Consider the following 18,830-nt stretch of genomic DNA (forward strand, 5'->3'; position numbering starts at 1 on the left):
TCAAAGTGATAGAAATGTTTGTTCATTAAATTTGGACTCGTAACCATCGGGAATAAAAAAGCGCGATAAACTTTGAAAAACTCGCAATGAAATTTATCCAGAATCATTCCTATAGATGAATTGAACCTATCTCTATGCCATTGATATTTTTGATCTACGAATTTGGACTGGTAACCATCGCGATTAAAAAACGCGATAAACTTTGAAAAACTCTCAATGGAATTGATCCAGAATCATTCTTATAGATGAATTGAACCTATCTCTAAGGCATTGAAATGTTTTATTTACGATTTTGAACTGGTAACCATCGTGATTGAAAAAAAAATTTCAAGAAATTTGTTATTGAAAACAAACTATTCATCGCCAACGACATCCCGTATTCCCAAGCGGTCACCCTTCCAAGTACTAACGGGACTCGACGTAACTTAACTTCTGGGAGCTGACGAGACCAGGTGCGTTCTACGTGATATGGCCGTTGACATTCAAAAATGAAAATTTACCCTCCCAGTCCCAATGGATGAATAGAAAATCACTTCAAAGTGATAGAAATGTTTGTTCATAGAATTTGGACTCGTAACCATCGCGAATAAAAAAGCGCGATAAACTTTGAAAAACTCGCAATGAAATTTATCCAGAATCATTCCTATAGATGAATTGAACCTATCTCTATGCCATTGATATTTTTGATCTACGAATTTGGACTGAAAACCATCGCGATTAAAAAACGCGATAAACTTTGAAAAACTCTCAATGGAATTGATCCAGAATCATTCTTATAGATGAATTGAACCTATCTCTAAGGCATTGAAATGTTTTATTTACGATTTTGAACTGGTAACCATCGTGATTGAAAAAAAAATTTCAAGAAATTTGTTATTGAAAACAAACTATTCATCGCCAACGACATCCCGTATTCCCAAGCGGTCACCCTTCCAAGTACTAACGGGACTCGACGTAACTTAACTTCTGGGAGCTGACGAGACCAGGTGCGTTCTACGTGATATGGCCGTTGACATTCAAAAATGAAAATTTACCCTCCCAGTCCCAATGGATGAATAGAAAATCACTTCAAAGTGATAGAAATGTTTGTTCATAGAATTTGGACTCGTAACCATCGCGAATAAAAAAGCGCGATAAACTTTGAAAAACTCGCAATGAAATTTATCCAGAATCATTCCTATAGATGAATTGAACCTATCTCTATGCCATTGATATTTTTGATCTACGAATTTGGACTGGTAACCATCGCGATTAAAAAACGCGATAAACTTTGAAAAACTCTCAATGGAATTGATCCAGAATCATTCTTATAGATGAATTGAACCTATCTCTAAGGCATTGAAATGTTTTATTTACGATTTTGAACTGGTAACCATCGTGATTGAAAAAAAAATTTCAAGAAATTTGTTATTGAAAACAAACTATTCATCGCCAACGACATCCCGTATTCCCAAGCGGTCACCCTTCCAAGTACTAACGGGACTCGACGTAACTTAACTTCTGGGAGCTGACGAGACCAGGTGCGTTCTACGTGATATGGCCGTTGACATTCAAAAATGAAAATTTACCCTCCCAGTCCCAATGGATGAATAGAAAATCACTTCAAAGTGATAGAAATGTTTGTTCATAGAATTTGGACTCGTAACCATCGCGAATAAAAAAGCGCGATAAACTTTGAAAAACTCGCAATGAAATTTATCCAGAATCATTCCTATAGATGAATTGAACCTATCTCTATGCCATTGATATTTTTGATCTACGAATTTTGACTGGTAACCATCGCGATTAAAAAACGCGATAAACTTTGAAAAACTCTCAATGGAATTGATCCAGAATCATTCTTATAGATGAATTTAACCTATCTCTAAGGCATTGAAATGTTTTATGTACGAATTGGGACTGGTAACCCTCGTGATTGAAAAAAATTTCAAGAAATTTGTTATTGAAAACAAACAATTCATCGCCAACGACATCCCGTATTCCCAAGCGGTCACCCTTCCAAGTACTAACGGGACTCGACGTAACTTAACTTCTGGGAGCTGACGAGACCAGGTGCGTTCTACGTTATATGGCCGTTGACATTCAAAAATGAAAATTTACCCTCCCAGTCCCAATGGATGAATAGAAAATCACTTCAAAGTGATAGAAATGTTTGTTCATTGAATTTGGACTCGTAACCATCGCGAATAAAAAAGCGCGATAAACTTTGAAAAACTCGCAATGAAATTTATCCAGAATCATTCCTATAGATGAATTGAACCTATCTCTATGCCATTGATATTTTTGATCTACGAATTTGGACTGGTAACCATCGCGATTAAAAAACGCGATAAACTTTGAAAAACTCTCAATGGAATTGATCCAGAATCATTCTTATAGATGAATTGAACCTATCTCTAAGGCATTGAAATGTTTTATTTACGATTTTGAACTGGTAACCATCGTGATTGAAAAAAAAAATTTCAAGATATTTGTTATTGAAAACAAACTATTCATCGCCAACGACATCCCGTATTCCCAAGCGGTCACCCTTCCAAGTACTAACGGGACTCGACGTAACTTAACTTCTGGGAGCTGACGAGACCAGGTGCGTTCTACGTGATATGGCCGTTGACATTCAAAAATGAAAATTTACCCTCCCTTTCCCAATGGATGAATAGAAAATCACTTCAAAGTGATAGAAATGTTTGTTCATTAAATTTGGACTCGTAACCATCGGGAATAAAAAAGCGCGATAAACTTTGAAAAACTCGCAATGAAATTTATCCAGAATCATTCCTATAGATGAATTGAACCTATCTCTATGCCATTGATATTTTTGATCTACGAATTTGGACTGGTAACCATCGCGATTAAAAAACGCGATAAACTTTGAAAAACTCTCAATGGAATTGATCCAGAATCATTCTTATAGATGAATTGAACCTATCTCTAAGGCATTGAAATGTTTTATTTACGATTTTGAACTGGTAACCATCGTGATTGAAAAAAAAATTTCAAGAAATTTGTTATTGAAAACAAACTATTCATCGCCAACGACATCCCGTATTCCCAAGCGGTCACCCTTCCAAGTACTAACGGGACTCGACGTAACTTAACTTCTGGGAGCTGACGAGACCAGGTGCGTTCTACGTGATATGGCCGTTGACATTCAAAAATGAAAATTTACCCTCCCAGTCCCAATGGATGAATAGAAAATCACTTCAAAGTGATAGAAATGTTTGTTCATTGAATTTGGACTCGTAACCATCGGGAATAAAAAAGCGCGATAAACTTTGAAAAACTCGCAATGAAATTTATCCAGAATCATTCCTATAGATGAATTGAACCTATCTCTATGCCATTGATATTTTTGATCTACGAATTTGGACTGGTAACCATCTCGATTAAAAAACGCGATAAACTTTGAAAAACTCTCAATGGAATTGATCCAGAATCATTCTTATAGATGAATTGAACCTATCTCTAAGGCATTGAAATTTTTTATCTACGAATTTGGACTGGTAACCATCGTGATTGAAAAAAAAAATTTCAAGAAATTTGTTATTGAAAACAAACTATTCATCGCCAACGACATCCCGTATTCCCAAGCGGTCACCCTTCCAAGTACTAACGGGACTCGACGTAACTTAACTTCTGGGAGCTGACGAGACCAGGTGCGTTCTACGTGATATGGCCGTTGACATTCAAAAATGAAAATTTACCCTCCCTTTCCCAATGGATGAATAGAAAATCACTTCAAAGTGATAGAAATGTTTGTTCATTAAATTTGGACTCGTAACCATCGGGAATAAAAAAGCGCGATAAACTTTGAAAAACTCGCAATGAAATTTATCCAGAATCATTCCTATAGATGAATTGAACCTATCTCTATGCCATTGATATTTTTGATCTACGAATTTGGACTGGTAACCATCGCGATTAAAAAACGCGATAAACTTTGAAAAACTCTCAATGGAATTGATCCAGAATCATTCTTATAGATGAATTGAACCTATCTCTAAGGCATTGAAATGTTTTATTTACGATTTTGAACTGGTAACCATCGTGATTGAAAAAAAAATTTCAAGAAATTTGTTATTGAAAACAAACTATTCATCGCCAACGACATCCCGTATTCCCAAGCGGTCACCCTTCCAAGTACTAACGGGACTCGACGTAACTTAACTTCTGGGAGCTGACGAGACCAGGTGCGTTCTACGTGATATGGCCGTTGACATTCAAAAATGAAAATTTACCCTCCCAGTCCCAATGGATGAATAGAAAATCACTTCAAAGTGATAGAAATGTTTGTTCATAGAATTTGGACTCGTAACCATCGCGAATAAAAAAGCGCGATAAACTTTGAAAAACTCGCAATGGAATTGATCCAGAATCATTCTTATAGATGAATTGAACCTATCTCTAAGGCATTGAAATTTTTTATCTACGAATTTGGACTGGTAACCATCGTGATTGAAAAAAAAAATTTCAAGAAATTTGTTATTGAAAACAAACTATTCATCGCCAACGACATCCCGTATTCCCAAGCGGTCACCCTTCCAAGGACTAACGGGACTCGACGTAACTTAACTTCTGGGAGCTGACGAGACCAGGTGCGTTCTACGTGATATGGCCGTTGACATTCAAAAATGAAAATTTACCCTCCCTTTCCCAATGGATGAATAGAAAATCACTTCAAAGTGATAGAAATGTTTGTTCATTAAATTTGGACTCGTAACCATCGGGAATAAAAAAGCGCGATAAACTTTGAAAAACTCGCAATGAAATTTATCCAGAATCATTCCTATAGATGAATTGAACCTATCTCTATGCCATTGATATTTTTGATCTACGAATTTGGACTGGTAACCATCGCGATTAAAAAACGCGATAAACTTTGAAAAACTCTCAATGGAATTGATCCAGAATCATTCTTATAGATGAATTGAACCTATCTCTAAGGCATTGAAATGTTTTATTTACGATTTTGAACTGGTAACCATCGTGATTGAAAAAAAAATTTCAAGAAATTTGTTATTGAAAACAAACTATTCATCGCCAACGACATCCCGTATTCCCAAGCGGTCACCCTTCCAAGTACTAACGGGACTCGACGTAACTTAACTTCTGGGAGCTGACGAGACCAGGTGCGTTCTACGTGATATGGCCGTTGACATTCAAAAATGAAAATTTACCCTCCCAGTCCCAATGGATGAATAGAAAATCACTTCAAAGTGATAGAAATGTTTGTTCATAGAATTTGGACTCGTAACCATCGCGAATAAAAAAGCGCGATAAACTTTGAAAAAATCGCAATGAAATTTATCCAGAATCATTCCTATAGATGAATTGAACCTATCTCTATGCCATTGATATTTTTGATCAACGAATTTGGACTGGTAACCATCGCGATTAAAAAACGCGATAAACTTTGAAAAATTCTCAATGGAATTGATCCAGAATCATTCTTATAGATGAATTGAACCTATCTCTAAGGCATTGAAATGTTTTATCTACGAATTGGAACTGGTAACCCTCGTGATTGAAAAAAAATTTCAAGAAATTTGTTATTGAAAACAAACAATTCATCGCCAACGACATCCCGTATTCCCAAGCGGTCACCCTTCCAAGTACTAACGGGACTCGACGTAACTTAACTTCTGGGAGCTGACGAGACCAGGTGCGTTCTACGTGATATGGCCGTTGACATTCAAAAATGAAAATTTACCCTCCCAGTCCCAATGGATGAATAGAAAATCACTTCAAAGTGATAGAAATGTTTGTTCATAGAATTTGGACTCGTAACCATCGCGAATAAAAAAGCGCGATAAACTTTGAAAAACTCGCAATGGAATTGATCCAGAATCATTCTTATAGATGAATTGAACCTATCTCTAAGGCATTGAAATTTTTTATCTACGAATTTGGACTGGTAACCATCGTGATTGAAAAAAAAAATTTCAAGATATTTGTTATTGAAAACAAACTATTCATCGCCAACGACATCCCGTATTCCCAAGCGGTCACCCTTCCAAGGACTAACGGGACTAGACGTAACTTAACTTCTGGGAGCTGACGAGACCAGGTGCGTTCTACGTGATATGGCCGTTGACATTCAAAAATGAAAATTTACCCTCCCTTTCCCAATGGATGAATAGAAAATCACTTCAAAGTGATAGAAATGTTTGTTCATTGAATTTGGACTCGTAACCATCGGGAATAAAAAAGCGCGATAAACTTTGAGAAACTCGCAATGAAATTTATCCAGAATCATTCCTATAGATGAATTGAACCTATCTCTATGCCATTGATATTTTTGATCAACGAATTTGGACTGGTAACCATCGCGATTAAAAAACGCGATAAACTTTGAAAAATTCTCAATGGAATTGATCCAGAATCATTCTTATAGATGAATTGAACCTATCTCTAAGGCATTGAAATGTTTTATCTACGAATTGGAACTGGTAACCCTCGTGATTGAAAAAAAATTTCAAGAAATTTGTTATTGAAAACAAACAATTCATCGCCAACGACATCCCGTATTCCCAAGCGGTCACCCTTCCAAGTACTAACGGGACTCGACGTAACTTAACTTCTGGGAGCTGACGAGACCAGGTGCGTTCTACGTGATATGGCCGTTGACATTCAAAAATGAAAATTTACCCTCCCAGTCCCAATGGATGAATAGAAAATCACTTCAAAGTGATAGAAATGTTTGTTCATAGAATTTGGACTCGTAACCATCGCGAATAAAAAAGCGCGATAAACTTTGAAAAACTCGCAATGGAATTGATCCAGAATCATTCTTATAGATGAATTGAACCTATCTCTAAGGCATTGAAATTTTTTATCTACGAATTTGGACTGGTAACCATCGTGATTGAAAAAAAAAATTTCAAGAAATTTGTTATTGAAAACAAACTATTCATCGCCAACGACATCCCGTATTCCCAAGCGGTCACCCTTCCAAGGACTAACGGGACTCGACGTAACTTAACTTCTGGGAGCTGACGAGACCAGGTGCGTTCTACGTGATATGGCCGTTGACATTCAAAAATGAAAATTTACCCTCCCTTTCCCAATGGATGAATAGAAAATCACTTCAAAGTGATAGAAATGTTTGTTCATTAAATTTGGACTCGTAACCATCGGGAATAAAAAAGCGCGATAAACTTTGAAAAACTCGCAATGAAATTTATCCAGAATCATTCCTATAGATGAATTGAACCTATCTCTATGCCATTGATATTTTTGATCTACGAATTTGGACTGGTAACCATCGCGATTAAAAAACGCGATAAACTTTGAAAAACTCTCAATGGAATTGATCCAGAATCATTCTTATAGATGAATTGAACCTATCTCTAAGGCATTGAAATGTTTTATTTACGATTTTGAACTGGTAACCATCGTGATTGAAAAAAAAATTTCAAGAAATTTGTTATTGAAAACAAACTATTCATCGCCAACGACATCCCGTATTCCCAAGCGGTCACCCTTCCAAGTACTAACGGGACTCGACGTAACTTAACTTCTGGGAGCTGACGAGACCAGGTGCGTTCTACGTGATATGGCCGTTGACATTCAAAAATGAAAATTTACCCTCCCAGTCCCAATGGATGAATAGAAAATCACTTCAAAGTGATAGAAATGTTTGTTCATTGAATTTGGACTCGTAACCATCGGGAATAAAAAAGCGCGATAAACTTTGAAAAACTCGCAATGAAATTTATCCAGAATCATTCCTATAGATGAATTGAACCTATCTCTATGCCATTGATATTTTTGATCTACGAATTTGGACTGGTAACCATCTCGATTAAAAAACGCGATAAACTTTGAAAAACTCTCAATGGAATTGATCCAGAATCATTCTTATAGATGAATTGAACCTATCTCTAAGGCATTGAAATTTTTTATCTACGAATTTGGACTGGTAACCATCGTGATTGAAAAAAAAAATTTCAAGAAATTTGTTATTGAAAACAAACTATTCATCGCCAACGACATCCCGTATTCCCAAGCGGTCACCCTTCCAAGTACTAACGGGACTCGACGTAACTTAACTTCTGGGAGCTGACGAGACCAGGTGCGTTCTACGTGATATGGCCGTTGACATTCAAAAATGAAAATTTACCCTCCCTTTCCCAATGGATGAATAGAAAATCACTTCAAAGTGATAGAAATGTTTGTTCATTAAATTTGGACTCGTAACCATCGGGAATAAAAAAGCGCGATAAACTTTGAAAAACTCGCAATGAAATTTATCCAGAATCATTCCTATAGATGAATTGAACCTATCTCTATGCCATTGATATTTTTGATCTACGAATTTGGACTGGTAACCATCGCGATTAAAAAACGCGATAAACTTTGAAAAACTCTCAATGGAATTGATCCAGAATCATTCTTATAGATGAATTGAACCTATCTCTAAGGCATTGAAATGTTTTATTTACGATTTTGAACTGGTAACCATCGTGATTGAAAAAAAAATTTCAAGAAATTTGTTATTGAAAACAAACTATTCATCGCCAACGACATCCCGTATTCCCAAGCGGTCACCCTTCCAAGTACTAACGGGACTCGACGTAACTTAACTTCTGGGAGCTGACGAGACCAGGTGCGTTCTACGTGATATGGCCGTTGACATTCAAAAATGAAAATTTACCCTCCCAGTCCCAATGGATGAATAGAAAATCACTTCAAAGTGATAGAAATGTTTGTTCATAGAATTTGGACTCGTAACCATCGCGAATAAAAAAGCGCGATAAACTTTGAAAAACTCGCAATGGAATTGATCCAGAATCATTCTTATAGATGAATTGAACCTATCTCTAAGGCATTGAAATTTTTTATCTACGAATTTGGACTGGTAACCATCGTGATTGAAAAAAAAAATTTCAAGAAATTTGTTATTGAAAACAAACTATTCATCGCCAACGACATCCCGTATTCCCAAGCGGTCACCCTTCCAAGGACTAACGGGACTCGACGTAACTTAACTTCTGGGAGCTGACGAGACCAGGTGCGTTCTACGTGATATGGCCGTTGACATTCAAAAATGAAAATTTACCCTCCCTTTCCCAATGGATGAATAGAAAATCACTTCAAAGTGATAGAAATGTTTGTTCATTAAATTTGGACTCGTAACCATCGGGAATAAAAAAGCGCGATAAACTTTGAAAAACTCGCAATGAAATTTATCCAGAATCATTCCTATAGATGAATTGAACCTATCTCTATGCCATTGATATTTTTGATCTACGAATTTGGACTGGTAACCATCGCGATTAAAAAACGCGATAAACTTTGAAAAACTCTCAATGGAATTGATCCAGAATCATTCTTATAGATGAATTGAACCTATCTCTAAGGCATTGAAATGTTTTATTTACGATTTTGAACTGGTAACCATCGTGATTGAAAAAAAAATTTCAAGAAATTTGTTATTGAAAACAAACTATTCATCGCCAACGACATCCCGTATTCCCAAGCGGTCACCCTTCCAAGTACTAACGGGACTCGACGTAACTTAACTTCTGGGAGCTGACGAGACCAGGTGCGTTCTACGTGATATGGCCGTTGACATTCAAAAATGAAAATTTACCCTCCCAGTCCCAATGGATGAATAGAAAATCACTTCAAAGTGATAGAAATGTTTGTTCATAGAATTTGGACTCGTAACCATCGCGAATAAAAAAGCGCGATAAACTTTGAAAAAATCGCAATGAAATTTATCCAGAATCATTCCTATAGATGAATTGAACCTATCTCTATGCCATTGATATTTTTGATCAACGAATTTGGACTGGTAACCATCGCGATTAAAAAACGCGATAAACTTTGAAAAATTCTCAATGGAATTGATCCAGAATCATTCTTATAGATGAATTGAACCTATCTCTAAGGCATTGAAATGTTTTATCTACGAATTGGAACTGGTAACCCTCGTGATTGAAAAAAAATTTCAAGAAATTTGTTATTGAAAACAAACAATTCATCGCCAACGACATCCCGTATTCCCAAGCGGTCACCCTTCCAAGTACTAACGGGACTCGACGTAACTTAACTTCTGGGAGCTGACGAGACCAGGTGCGTTCTACGTGATATGGCCGTTGACATTCAAAAATGAAAATTTACCCTCCCAGTCCCAATGGATGAATAGAAAATCACTTCAAAGTGATAGAAATGTTTGTTCATAGAATTTGGACTCGTAACCATCGCGAATAAAAAAGCGCGATAAACTTTGAAAAACTCGCAATGGAATTGATCCAGAATCATTCTTATAGATGAATTGAACCTATCTCTAAGGCATTGAAATTTTTTATCTACGAATTTGGACTGGTAACCATCGTGATTGAAAAAAAAAATTTCAAGATATTTGTTATTGAAAACAAACTATTCATCGCCAACGACATCCCGTATTCCCAAGCGGTCACCCTTCCAAGGACTAACGGGACTAGACGTAACTTAACTTCTGGGAGCTGACGAGACCAGGTGCGTTCTACGTGATATGGCCGTTGACATTCAAAAATGAAAATTTACCCTCCCTTTCCCAATGGATGAATAGAAAATCACTTCAAAGTGATAGAAATGTTTGTTCATTGAATTTGGACTCGTAACCATCGGGAATAAAAAAGCGCGATAAACTTTGAGAAACTCGCAATGAAATTTATCCAGAATCATTCCTATAGATGAATTGAACCTATCTCTATGCCATTGATATTTTTGATCAACGAATTTGGACTGGTAACCATCGCGATTAAAAAACGCGATAAACTTTGAAAAATTCTCAATGGAATTGATCCAGAATCATTCTTATAGATGAATTGAACCTATCTCTAAGGCATTGAAATGTTTTATCTACGAATTGGAACTGGTAACCCTCGTGATTGAAAAAAAATTTCAAGAAATTTGTTATTGAAAACAAACAATTCATCGCCAACGACATCCCGTATTCCCAAGCGGTCACCCTTCCAAGTACTAACGGGACTCGACGTAACTTAACTTCTGGGAGCTGACGAGACCAGGTGCGTTCTACGTGATATGGCCGTTGACATTCAAAAATGAAAATTTACCCTCCCAGTCCCAATGGATGAATAGAAAATCACTTCAAAGTGATAGAAATGTTTGTTCATAGAATTTGGACTCGTAACCATCGCGAATAAAAAAGCGCGATAAACTTTGAAAAACTCGCAATGGAATTGATCCAGAATCATTCTTATAGATGAATTGAACCTATCTCTAAGGCATTGAAATTTTTTATCTACGAATTTGGACTGGTAACCATCGTGATTGAAAAAAAAAATTTCAAGAAATTTGTTATTGAAAACAAACTATTCATCGCCAACGACATCCCGTATTCCCAAGCGGTCACCCTTCCAAGGACTAACGGGACTCGACGTAACTTAACTTCTGGGAGCTGACGAGACCAGGTGCGTTCTACGTGATATGGCCGTTGACATTCAAAAATGAAAATTTACCCTCCCTTTCCCAATGGATGAATAGAAAATCACTTCAAAGTGATAGAAATGTTTGTTCATTAAATTTGGACTCGTAACCATCGGGAATAAAAAAGCGCGATAAACTTTGAAAAACTCGCAATGAAATTTATCCAGAATCATTCCTATAGATGAATTGAACCTATCTCTATGCCATTGATATTTTTGATCTACGAATTTGGACTGGTAACCATCGCGATTAAAAAACGCGATAAACTTTGAAAAACTCTCAATGGAATTGATCCAGAATCATTCTTATAGATGAATTGAACCTATCTCTAAGGCATTGAAATGTTTTATTTACGATTTTGAACTGGTAACCATCGTGATTGAAAAAAAAATTTCAAGAAATTTGTTATTGAAAACAAACTATTCATCGCCAACGACATCCCGTATTCCCAAGCGGTCACCCTTCCAAGTACTAACGGGACTCGACGTAACTTAACTTCTGGGAGCTGACGAGACCAGGTGCGTTCTACGTGATATGGCCGTTGACATTCAAAAATGAAAATTTACCCTCCCAGTCCCAATGGATGAATAGAAAATCACTTCAAAGTGATAGAAATGTTTGTTCATAGAATTTGGACTCGTAACCATCGCGAATAAAAAAGCGCGATAAACTTTGAAAAAATCGCAATGAAATTTATCCAGAATCATTCCTATAGATGAATTGAACCTATCTCTATGCCATTGATATTTTTGATCAACGAATTTGGACTGGTAACCATCGCGATTAAAAAACGCGATAAACTTTGAAAAATTCTCAATGGAATTGATCCAGAATCATTCTTATAGATGAATTGAACCTATCTCTAAGGCATTGAAATGTTTTATCTACGAATTGGAACTGGTAACCCTCGTGATTGAAAAAAAATTTCAAGAAATTTGTTATTGAAAACAAACAATTCATCGCCAACGACATCCCGTATTCCCAAGCGGTCACCCTTCCAAGTACTAACGGGACTCGACGTAACTTAACTTCTGGGAGCTGACGAGACCAGGTGCGTTCTACGTGATATGGCCGTTGACATTCAAAAATGAAAATTTACCCTCCCAGTCCCAATGGATGAATAGAAAATCACTTCAAAGTGATAGAAATGTTTGTTCATAGAATTTGGACTCGTAACCATCGCGAATAAAAAAGCGCGATAAACTTTGAAAAACTCGCAATGGAATTGATCCAGAATCATTCTTATAGATGAATTGAACCTATCTCTAAGGCATTGAAATTTTTTATCTACGAATTTGGACTGGTAACCATCTCGATTAAAAAACGCGATAAACTTTGAAAAACTCTCAATGGAATTGATCCAGAATCATTCTTATAGATGAATTGAACCTATCTCTAAGGCATTGAAATTTTTTATCTACGAATTTGGACTGGTAACCATCGTGATTGAAAAAAAAAATTTCAAGATATTTGTTATTGAAAACAAACTATTCATCGCCAACGACATCCCGTATTCCCAAGCGGTCACCCTTCCAAGGACTAACGGGACTAGACGTAACTTAACTTCTGGGAGCTGACGAGACCAGGTGCGTTCTACGTGATATGGCCGTTGACATTCAAAAATGAAAATTTACCCTCCCTTTCCCAATGGATGAATAGAAAATCACTTCAAAGTGATAGAAATGTTTGTTCATTGAATTTGGACTCGTAACCATCGGGAATAAAAAAGCGCGATAAACTTTGAGAAACTCGCAATGAAATTTATCCAGAATCATTCCTATAGATGAATTGAACCTATCTCTATGCCATTGATATTTTTGATCAACGAATTTGGACTGGTAACCATCGCGATTAAAAAACGCGATAAACTTTGAAAAATTCTCAATGGAATTGATCCAGAATCATTCTTATAGATGAATTGAACCTATCTCTAAGGCATTGAAATGTTTTATCTACGAATTGGAACTGGTAACCCTCGTGATTGAAAAAAAATTTCAAGAAATTTGTTATTGAAAACAAACAATTCATCGCCAACGACATCCCGTATTCCCAAGCGGTCACCCTTCCAAGTACTAACGGGACTCGACGTAACTTAACTTCTGGGAGCTGACGAGACCAGGTGCGTTCTACGTGATATGGCCGTTGACATTCAAAAATGAAAATTTACCCTCCCAGTCCCAATGGATGAATAGAAAATCACTTCAAAGTGATAGAAATGTTTGTTCATAGAATTTGGACTCGTAACCATCGCGAATAAAAAAGCGCGATAAACTTTGAAAAACTCGCAATGGAATTGATCCAGAATCATTCTTATAGATGAATTGAACCTATCTCTAAGGCATTGAAATTTTTTATCTACGAATTTGGACTGGTAACCATCTCGATTAAAAAACGCGATAAACTTTGAAAAACTCTCAATGGAATTGATCCAGAATCATTCTTATAGATGAATTGAACCTATCTCTAAGGCATTGAAATTTTTTATCTACGAATTTGGACTGGTAACCATCGTGATTGAAAAAAAAAATTTCAAGATATTTGTTATTGAAAACAAACTATTCATCGCCAACGACATCCCGTATTCCCAAGCGGTCACCCTTCCAAGGACTAACGGGACTCGACGTAACTTAACTTCTGGGAGCTGACGAGACCAGGTGCGTTCTACGTGATATGGCCGTTGACATTCAAAAATGAAAATTTACCCTCCCAGTCCCAATGGATGAATAGAAAATCACTTCAAAGTGATAGAAATGTTTGTTCATTGAATTTGGACTCGTAACCATCGGGAATAAAAAAGCGCGATAAACTTTGAAAAACTCGCAATGAAATTTATCCAGAATCATTCCTATAGATGAATTGAACCTATCTCTATGCCATTGATATTTTTGATCTACGAATTTGGACTGGTAACCATCTCGATTAAAAAACGCGATAAACTTTGAAAAACTCTCAATGGAATTGATCCAGAATCATTCTTATAGATGAATTGAACCTATCTCTAAGGCATTGAAATTTTTTATCTACGAATTTGGACTGGTAACCATCGTGATTGAAAAAAAAAATTTCAAGAAATTTGTTATTGAAAACAAACTATTCATCGCCAACGACATCCCGTATTCCCAAGCGGTCACCCTTCCAAGTACTAACGGGACTCGACGTAACTTAACTTCTGGGAGCTGACGAGACCAGGTGCGTTCTACGTGATATGGCCGTTGACATTCAAAAATGAAAATTTACCCTCCCTTTCCCAATGGATGAATAGAAAATCACTTCAAAGTGATAGAAATGTTTGTTCATTAAATTTGGACTCGTAACCATCGGGAATAAAAAAGCGCGATAAACTTTGAAAAACTCGCAATGAAATTTATCCAGAATCATTCCTATAGATGAATTGAACCTATCTCTATGCCATTGATATTTTTGATCTACGAATTTGGACTGGTAACCATCGCGATTAAAAAACGCGATAAACTTTGAAAAACTCTCAATGGAATTGATCCAGAATCATTCTTATAGATGAATTGAACCTATCTCTAAGGCATTGAAATGTTTTATTTACGATTTTGAACTGGTAACCATCGTGATTGAAAAAAAAATTTCAAGAAATTTGTTATTGAAAACAAACTATTCATCGCCAACGACATCCCGTATTCCCAAGCGGTCACCCTTCCAAGTACTAACGGGACTCGACGTAACTTAACTTCTGGGAGCTGACGAGACCAGGTGCGTTCTACATGATATGGCCGTTGACATTCAAAAATGAAAATTTACCCTCCCAGTCCCAATGGATGAATAGAAAATCACTTCAAAGTGATAGAAATGTTTGTTCATAGAATTTGGACTCGTAACCATCGCGAATAAAAAAGCGCGATAAACTTTGAAAAACTCGCAATGGAATTGATCCAGAATCATTCTTATAGATGAATTGAACCTATCTCTAAGGCATTGAAATTTTTTATCTACGAATTTGGACTGGTAACCATCGTGATTGAAAAAAAAAATTTCAAGAAATTTGTTATTGAAAACAAACTATTCATCGCCAACGACATCCCGTATTCCCAAGCGGTCACCCTTCCAAGGACTAACGGGACTCGACGTAACTTAACTTCTGGGAGCTGACGAGACCAGGTGCGTTCTACGTGATATGGCCGTTGACATTCAAAAATGAAAATTTACCCTCCCTTTCCCAATGGATGAATAGAAAATCACTTCAAAGTGATAGAAATGTTTGTTCATAGAATTTGGACTCGTAACCATCGCGAATAAAAAAGCGCGATAAACTTTGAAAAAATCGCAATGAAATTTATCCAGAATCATTCCTATAGATGAATTGAACCTATCTCTATGCCATTGATATTTTTGATCAACGAATTTGGACTGGTAACCATCGCGATTAAAAAACGCGATAAACTTTGAAAAATTCTCAATGGAATTGATCCAGAATCATTCTTATAGATGAATTGAACCTATCTCTAAGGCATTGAAATGTTTTATCTACGAATTGGAACTGGTAACCCTCGTGATTGAAAAAAAATTTCAAGAAATTTGTTATTGAAAACAAACAATTCATCGCCAACGACATCCCGTATTCCCAAGCGGTCACCCTTCCAAGTACTAACGGGACTCGACGTAACTTAACTTCTGGGAGCTGACGAGACCAGGTGCGTTCTACGTGATATGGCCGTTGACATTCAAAAATGAAAATTTACCCTCCCAGTCCCAATGGATGAATAGAAAATCACTTCAAAGTGATAGAAATGTTTGTTCATAGAATTTGGACTCGTAACCATCGCGAATAAAAAAGCGCGATAAACTTTGAAAAACTCGCAATGGAATTGATCCAGAATCATTCTTATAGATGAATTGAACCTATCTCTAAGGCATTGAAATTTTTTATCTACGAATTTGGACTGGTAACCATCTCGATTAAAAAACGCGATAAACTTTGAAAAACTCTCAATGGAATTGATCCAGAATCATTCTTATAGATGAATTGAACCTATCTCTAAGGCATTGAAATTTTTTATCTACGAATTTGGACTGGTAACCATCGTGATTGAAAAAAAAAATTTCAAGATATTTGTTATTGAAAACAAACTATTCATCGCCAACGACATCCCGTATTCCCAAGCGGTCACCCTTCCAAGGACTAACGGGACTAGACGTAACTTAACTTCTGGGAGCTGACGAGACCAGGTGCGTTCTACGTGATATGGCCGTTGACATTCAAAAATGAAAATTTACCCTCCCTTTCCCAATGGATAAATAGAAAATCACTTCAAAGTGATAGAAATGTTTGTTCATTGAATTTGGACTCGTAACCATCGGGAATAAAAAAGCGCGATAAACTTTGAGAAACTCGCAATGAAATTTATCCAGAATCATTCCTATAGATGAATTGAACCTATCTCTATGCCATTGATATTTTTGATCAACGAATTTGGACTGGTAACCATCGCGATTAAAAAACGCGATAAACTTTGAAAAATTCTCAATGGAATTGATCCAGAATCATTCTTATAGATGAATTGAACCTATCTCTAAGGCATTGAAATGTTTTATCTACGAATTGGAACTGGTAACCCTCGTGATTGAAAAAAAATTTCAAGAAATTTGTTATTGAAAACAAACAATTCATCGCCAACGACATCCCGTATTCCCAAGCGGTCACCCTTCCAAGTACTAACGGGACTCGACGTAACTTAACTTCTGGGAGCTGACGAGACCAGGTGCGTTCTACGTGATATGGCCGTTGACATTCAAAAATGAAAATTTACCCTCCCAGTCCCAATGGATGAATAGAAAATCACTTCAAAGTGATAGAAATGTTTGTTCATAGAATTTGGACTCGTAACCATCGCGAATAAAAAAGCGCGATAAACTTTGAAAAACTCGCAATGGAATTGATCCAGAATCATTCTTATAGATGAATTGAACCTATCTCTAAGGCATTGAAATTTTTTATCTACGAATTTGGACTGGTAACCATCTCGATTAAAAAACGCGATAAACTTTGAAAAACTCTCAATGGAATTGATCCAGAATCATTCTTATAGATGAATTGAACCTATCTCTAAGGCATTGAAATTTTTTATCTACGAATTTGGACTGGTAACCATCGTGATTGAAAAAAAAAATTTCAAGATATTTGTTATTGAAAACAAACTATTCATCGCCAACGACATCCCGTATTCCCAAGCGGTCACCCTTCCAAGTACTAACGGAACTCGACGTAACTTAACTTCTGGGAGCTGACGAGACCAGGTGCGTTCTACGTGATATGGCCGTTGACATTCAAAAATGAAAATTTACCCTCCCAGTCCCAATGGATGAATAGAAAATCACTTCAAAGTGATAGAAATGTTTGTTCATTGAATTTGGACTCGTAACCATCGCGAATAAAAAAGCGCGATAAACTTTGAAAAACTCGCAATGAAATTTATCCAGAATCATTCCTATAGATGAATTGAACCTATCTCTATGCCATTGATATTTTTGATCTACGAATTTGGACTGGTAACCATCGCGATTAAAAAACGCGATAAACTTTGAAAAACTCTCAATGGAATTGATCCAGAATCATTCTTATAGATGAATTGAACCTATCTCTAAGGCATTGAAATGTTTTATCTACGAATTTGGACTGGTAACCATCGTGATTGAAAAAAAAATTTCAAGAAATTTGTTATTGAAAACAAACTATTCATCGCCAACGACATCCCGTATTCCCAAGCGGTCACCCTTCCAAGTACTAACGGGACTCGACGTAACTTAACTTCTGGGAGCTGACGAGACCAGGTGCGTTCTACGTGATATGGCCGTTGACATTCAAAAATGAAAATTTACCCTCCCAGTCCCAATGGATGAATAGAAAATCACTTCAAAGTGATAGAAATGTTTGTTCATTGAATTTGGACTCGTAACCATCGCGAATAAAAAAGCGCGATAAACTTTGAAAAACTCGCAATGAAATTTATCCAGAATCATTCAAATAGATGAATTTAACCTATCTCTATGCCATTGATATTTTTGATCTACGAATTTGGACTGGTAACCATCGCGATTAAACAACGCGATAAACTTTGAAAAACTCTCAATGGAATTGATCCAGAATCATTCTTATAGATGAATTTATATGGCGCGCCGAAAGTGCCACAAAAAAAAAAAAAATAAAATAAAATAAAAAAAAAAAACGCCACCACCATCTAGCGGTCAAATTTGGTACTACCCCTAAAATTTTTTTTTCTTCATTTCCGACTGTTTTTGATTTCCTTTTTGTTATTTTTGATTACATCACCCGACTCGAATGTTTTTGATAGTTGGCCAAACCGAAAATTCTGGTTATCTCGGCAGCAGCAGCAGCCTATATTATTATTCATTGAAGCCGTGGT

The 18,830-nt window shown here is 36.5% G+C and overlaps 36 pseudogenes; all 36 read right to left on the reverse strand.

Annotated features, from left to right (window-relative positions):
• Positions 1-361: 361 nt before the first annotated feature.
• LOC124333416 lies at positions 362-480 on the reverse strand (annotated as a pseudogene).
• A 415-nt stretch (positions 481-895) lies between these two features.
• On the reverse strand, positions 896-1,014 carry LOC124333417 (annotated as a pseudogene).
• Positions 1,015-1,429: 415 nt separating this feature from the next.
• LOC124333418 lies at positions 1,430-1,548 on the reverse strand (annotated as a pseudogene).
• Positions 1,549-1,961: 413 nt separating this feature from the next.
• On the reverse strand, positions 1,962-2,080 carry LOC124335666 (annotated as a pseudogene).
• Positions 2,081-2,496: 416 nt separating this feature from the next.
• On the reverse strand, positions 2,497-2,615 carry LOC124333419 (annotated as a pseudogene).
• A 415-nt stretch (positions 2,616-3,030) lies between these two features.
• On the reverse strand, positions 3,031-3,149 carry LOC124333420 (annotated as a pseudogene).
• A 416-nt stretch (positions 3,150-3,565) lies between these two features.
• LOC124333421 lies at positions 3,566-3,684 on the reverse strand (annotated as a pseudogene).
• A 415-nt stretch (positions 3,685-4,099) lies between these two features.
• Positions 4,100-4,218, reverse strand: LOC124333422 (annotated as a pseudogene).
• A 286-nt stretch (positions 4,219-4,504) lies between these two features.
• LOC124335167 lies at positions 4,505-4,623 on the reverse strand (annotated as a pseudogene).
• A 415-nt stretch (positions 4,624-5,038) lies between these two features.
• On the reverse strand, positions 5,039-5,157 carry LOC124333424 (annotated as a pseudogene).
• A 414-nt stretch (positions 5,158-5,571) lies between these two features.
• LOC124333425 lies at positions 5,572-5,690 on the reverse strand (annotated as a pseudogene).
• A 286-nt stretch (positions 5,691-5,976) lies between these two features.
• On the reverse strand, positions 5,977-6,095 carry LOC124330108 (annotated as a pseudogene).
• Positions 6,096-6,509: 414 nt separating this feature from the next.
• On the reverse strand, positions 6,510-6,628 carry LOC124333426 (annotated as a pseudogene).
• Positions 6,629-6,914: 286 nt separating this feature from the next.
• LOC124335169 lies at positions 6,915-7,033 on the reverse strand (annotated as a pseudogene).
• A 415-nt stretch (positions 7,034-7,448) lies between these two features.
• LOC124333427 lies at positions 7,449-7,567 on the reverse strand (annotated as a pseudogene).
• Positions 7,568-7,983: 416 nt separating this feature from the next.
• On the reverse strand, positions 7,984-8,102 carry LOC124333428 (annotated as a pseudogene).
• Positions 8,103-8,517: 415 nt separating this feature from the next.
• On the reverse strand, positions 8,518-8,636 carry LOC124333429 (annotated as a pseudogene).
• Positions 8,637-8,922: 286 nt separating this feature from the next.
• LOC124335170 lies at positions 8,923-9,041 on the reverse strand (annotated as a pseudogene).
• A 415-nt stretch (positions 9,042-9,456) lies between these two features.
• Positions 9,457-9,575, reverse strand: LOC124333430 (annotated as a pseudogene).
• A 414-nt stretch (positions 9,576-9,989) lies between these two features.
• Positions 9,990-10,108, reverse strand: LOC124333431 (annotated as a pseudogene).
• A 286-nt stretch (positions 10,109-10,394) lies between these two features.
• Positions 10,395-10,513, reverse strand: LOC124330109 (annotated as a pseudogene).
• A 414-nt stretch (positions 10,514-10,927) lies between these two features.
• Positions 10,928-11,046, reverse strand: LOC124333432 (annotated as a pseudogene).
• Positions 11,047-11,332: 286 nt separating this feature from the next.
• On the reverse strand, positions 11,333-11,451 carry LOC124335171 (annotated as a pseudogene).
• Positions 11,452-11,866: 415 nt separating this feature from the next.
• On the reverse strand, positions 11,867-11,985 carry LOC124333433 (annotated as a pseudogene).
• Positions 11,986-12,399: 414 nt separating this feature from the next.
• Positions 12,400-12,518, reverse strand: LOC124333435 (annotated as a pseudogene).
• A 416-nt stretch (positions 12,519-12,934) lies between these two features.
• LOC124330110 lies at positions 12,935-13,053 on the reverse strand (annotated as a pseudogene).
• Positions 13,054-13,467: 414 nt separating this feature from the next.
• LOC124333436 lies at positions 13,468-13,586 on the reverse strand (annotated as a pseudogene).
• Positions 13,587-14,002: 416 nt separating this feature from the next.
• Positions 14,003-14,121, reverse strand: LOC124335172 (annotated as a pseudogene).
• Positions 14,122-14,537: 416 nt separating this feature from the next.
• Positions 14,538-14,656, reverse strand: LOC124333437 (annotated as a pseudogene).
• A 415-nt stretch (positions 14,657-15,071) lies between these two features.
• Positions 15,072-15,190, reverse strand: LOC124333885 (annotated as a pseudogene).
• Positions 15,191-15,476: 286 nt separating this feature from the next.
• LOC124335173 lies at positions 15,477-15,595 on the reverse strand (annotated as a pseudogene).
• A 414-nt stretch (positions 15,596-16,009) lies between these two features.
• LOC124333438 lies at positions 16,010-16,128 on the reverse strand (annotated as a pseudogene).
• A 416-nt stretch (positions 16,129-16,544) lies between these two features.
• Positions 16,545-16,663, reverse strand: LOC124330111 (annotated as a pseudogene).
• A 414-nt stretch (positions 16,664-17,077) lies between these two features.
• LOC124333439 lies at positions 17,078-17,196 on the reverse strand (annotated as a pseudogene).
• Positions 17,197-17,612: 416 nt separating this feature from the next.
• Positions 17,613-17,731, reverse strand: LOC124333991 (annotated as a pseudogene).
• A 415-nt stretch (positions 17,732-18,146) lies between these two features.
• Positions 18,147-18,265, reverse strand: LOC124333440 (annotated as a pseudogene).
• Between the last annotated feature and the right edge of the window lie 565 nt (positions 18,266-18,830).

The sequence above is a fragment of the Daphnia pulicaria genome, chromosome 3, assembly GCF_021234035.1.
Source record: "Daphnia pulicaria isolate SC F1-1A chromosome 3, SC_F0-13Bv2, whole genome shotgun sequence".
NCBI lineage: Eukaryota > Metazoa > Arthropoda > Branchiopoda > Diplostraca > Daphniidae > Daphnia > Daphnia pulicaria.